The 4123-nt window shown below is 36.4% G+C and overlaps 1 long non-coding RNA gene across 4 annotated transcripts in view; it reads left to right on the top strand.

Annotated features, from left to right (window-relative positions):
- LOC112091422 overlaps window positions 1-3568 on the top strand; it is a 5431-nt gene extending 1863 nt beyond the window's left edge. Inside the window, exons 3-6 of one of the 4 annotated variants that reach the window (XR_002902127.1) lie at window positions 426-482; window positions 581-672; window positions 769-805; window positions 3160-3568. This is a non-coding gene — a long non-coding RNA (uncharacterized LOC112091422). The other 3 variants (XR_002902130.1, XR_002902129.1, XR_002902128.1) reach the window with 3 other exon arrangements.
- Window positions 3569-4123: the final 555 nt, after the last annotated feature.

The raw sequence follows: 4123 nt of genomic DNA, 5'->3' as shown, positions 1-4123 counted from the left end.
AATTAAAATTATGAGATTAAAATTATTTTTTATTTATGTATATTTTTTATAAAAAAAATATTATAATAAATTATAAATCATGAATCCTATTTGTGAGAGAAAGCTTTTCAGCGGAGAAGTTGAAAGCTGTAAAATACTTGAGAATGTTGAATACTCTGTTAATCGAACAGTAGTTATTTAATGCTAATTGTCAGTTTTGCTGGAAAATATAAAAAGTCCGACTGACCCCTTTTGGTAATATCTTCTACTTGGGAAATTAAAATGGTGTTTGATTCAAATTCTACTAAACATATTATTATGTCCAATCATGCAAATGGTTACTGCCCTTTTCTTCTTCAACTTTTGTGATCTCAAGTTTTCAATGAATTAAATCCTAAAATTTGGAAAACTCTGGCTAATTCATTTCCTACATTGTTTTATGTAAGGTACTGGGATCCACATTTACTACAGGAGACGATGACAAGATAAACTTTATTGAATCTGTATGTAACAAATGAATACTACTTTACTTTTCTTTTGGAGGAAAATTATTATTATTATTGAAAAAAGGTATATTGACTTTACTAATGTTGCATTTCAGACTTTCTCATTTGTATTTGGGGATGGTGATCCAAATCAAGGAATTGAAGAAGAGAGATGAAAGTTGATAATACTTGAGCACTAAGTTCAGTGGTTCGTTGCTTTTAACATTTAATTTAAACTATATTCATTTCTATTATTTCTCTTGGATTGTTTAACATCGCGTATGTCCCATCTTTTTTGTTATAGATTGGAAACAAGGGAATTGTGGCTATGAGAGAGAATGGTAAGTCCCTCAGAAATCTTAGCCTCCGGTTTTGTGATAGGTGAAGTCCCTTTTTCACATTTATAGGATACAAATAATCACCTTTTCATCCTTTGCAGATTTTTCTTTACCAATTACAATTTTCAATTGTTTTGAAGATTAAAAAGCTTATGGCAATGGATATGGATTCTCGCAGACTTATTGATCAGATAGATAAATGTATAAATTAGTTTGTTACTGTGATGTGTTTGTTTACTATTGTGTTGTGTATAAATTAGAGAGGTCGAAGTGTGTTTTAATTGTGCTTGGTAGTTTGCTGTTGAATCTAAAAAAGCAAATGGACTTCGTTTAGTAGTGGATTTTTGAATAGGAGTTATATTATTTTCTATGATTTTTTTGGTAATTTGTTTTGTATTTTGTTAAGAATCAAGATCGTAACTAATTATTCCTTGATTTCCTCTTGATTTTCTGTATTTGATTTCCTGTATTTATTTAATTTATTGTCTAGATCAATTTTCTTAAATCAGGGTATTTGTTAGGAAAGTTGTTATTATTTAGGCATATAATTATTCTCTCCTGCTTGTATAAAATACTCATTGTACATCATTTCCAATATACAGAAATATACATAATTCTTCTTCAATTCCCTTTTTCTTCTTTACGTTCTCCTTTTTACATTTCCTACCATAGGAAATTTACATGGTATCAGAGCGTTAAAAAAAAAAAAAAAATCTCCATAGCCCACCCAACTCGACGCCTCCATTATTTTCAGCTTCCATGGCAAATATTAATGAAACTACAGAGGCAACTAAGCCCTCTACCAACATGTATGATGATTCAAGCAATCCCTTCTATCTCCATTATTCTGATCAACCAGGTTTAGTTCTTATGACTCAACAATTGACACAGGACAATTATCCTCTTTGGAGCCAGGCCATGCTCATGGCTCTCATCACCAAGAACAAGGATGGCTTTGTGGACGGATCCATCACGAAACCACCAGAAACATCCACCAAGGAACACAAGCAATGGACTCGCTGCAATCTCCTTGTCAAGGGTTGGATCCTCAACACTACGGCCCCGTTCACTTCGCTAATTCGAGTTTAGAATTCGAGTTTTTCTACAGTAAAAAGCTCTCACAAACAATCACATCTAACTTTTTTGCTACAGTAAAAAGCTCTCACATAAAGTCACATCTCAACTCGAATTTTAAATTCAAATCAGCGAAATGAACGGGGCCTACGTCACCAAACATTGCTTCAAAGTGTGATGTACAATGACAGTGCCTTCAAGATCTGGCAGGAATTGAAAGAACGTTTCTCTCATACGAATAGTGTGCATCTTTTTCATGTTGAACAAGAGATTCATAGTGCGTTCAAGGAAACATGAGCATTGGTGACTACTACACCAAATTAAAAGGCTTGTAGGATGCACGAGATGCTCTAAGTCCTCTTCCACCTTGTGATGGCGACGTGGCAAAGAAATTGCAGGAATACCAACAAACACAACATACTATTCGATTCCTCATGAGACTCAACCCCGTTTATGCGGGAGCTCGAGGGCAGATCTTACTCATGGATCCCTTGCCGCCTGTGAACAAGGTATTTTCTCTCATTATTCAAGATGAAAAATAACAAAACATCTCTTCACAGGTGAGTGGGAAGACACCGGATGCGGCTGCTTTTGCTGTCAAAGATGGACCACCAAATTCCAACAGGAATTACTCACCAAGAAACCCACATCTCAAATGTGATCATTGCAACCTTGTTGGACATACCACTAAAAACTGCCGCCAACATCTTCAGTGTGATCATTGTGGCTACAAGGGCCATACCATTGACATCTGTCGCAAACTCAAGCGAGCAAATGCTCAAGGGGATAAGAGAGGTCCCTTAAACTCTTACGTCAGAGCCCATCATGCAGATTCTACATCCAACAAAGCTGAAACGACTCTTTCCTCCAATAGTCTCACTGCTGATCAATATCGTGATCTCCTTGAACTCATTGATCGAACAAAATCGGTTAGTGTTGCCAATCAAGTGTCAACAGTGAACAATCTTTCAGGTATTCCTCCTAGCTCTTCCATATATGGTAAAGGCATTCGATGGATCTTTGACACATGAGCCACTGATCACATGGTTTGCTCACCTCAATCTTTCACCACTCACATACCTGTCACCAATCGTTATGTCCATTTACGAAACCATGATCTTGCTCAAGTAACACATATAGGGACCATCCATTTCTCTAGTAAACTTGTTCTTTATAATGTACTTTATGTTCCTTCCTTTAAACTCAATTTGATATCTGTAGCCAAATTGACTCAAACCTCTTCATGCTATGCAACCTTTACCAATAACCTTTGTTTTGTGCAGGACCAACATTCGGGAAAGACGATTGGGATGGGAACTGAGCAAGCTGGACTCTACTACTTGGATGCTTCGAAGTATGTTGGGTGTCGTGTCTCCCCTGCCACTGTCACTTCCACCACTCCTCATCTTTGGCATCAACGCCTTGGTCACCCTTCCAATAAAACCCTGCAAGGCATTTCTTTGTTTTCAGACTCTGTTAAAGCTCATTTTATTAATGATTGTTCTATTTGTCCACTTGCTAAACAAGCAAGACTACCTTTTCCTTCCGGTTCTATTAAGAAAAAATCTTGTTTTGAGCTAATTCATGTTGATATTTGGAGTGGTTATCATGTTCCAACTTTACAAGGGGCAAAATATTTTCTCACTAGCGTAGATGATTTTTCTCGATGTACATGGGTTTATCTCTTGCTTACAAAATTTAAAGCTAGAAATTGTGTACTTACCTTTATAAACCTTGTTGAAACCCAATTTAATTCTCGCATCAAAATCATTCGTAGTGATAATGGCAAGGAATTTGACATTCCAAACACATATCATGCTAAAGGGATTATTCATCAAACCAGTTGTGTCTCAACTTCACAACAAAATGGAGTTGTTAAACGCAAACATCGACATATACTCAATGTAGCCCGTGCCTTACTTTTCCAAGCCAACCTCCCCAAATTTTTTTGGGGTGATGCCATCCTTACTGCCACTTACCTAGTCAATCGTACCTCAACCCCCGTTCTTCATGGCAAAACACCATTTGAGGTAATCTTTAACAAAACACCCACTTATGATCATTTACGTGTTTTTGGTTGCCTATGTTTTACTTCTACCCATCACCACAAACCAAGCAAATTTGATGCTCGCTCTCTTCGTTGCATCTTCCTTGGTTATCCTTATGGTACAAAAGGTTATCGGGTATATGATTTAGCCACTGGAAAAATTTTCATTTCCCGAGATATCATTTTTAATGAACATATTT

This window comes from Morus notabilis, unplaced genomic scaffold, assembly GCF_000414095.1.
Source record: "Morus notabilis unplaced genomic scaffold, ASM41409v2 Scaffold1452, whole genome shotgun sequence".
Taxonomy (NCBI): Eukaryota; Viridiplantae; Streptophyta; class Magnoliopsida; order Rosales; family Moraceae; genus Morus; species Morus notabilis.
The sequence above is the reverse complement of the archived record's forward strand: the minus strand, read 5'-3'. Positions and strand labels throughout refer to the sequence as shown.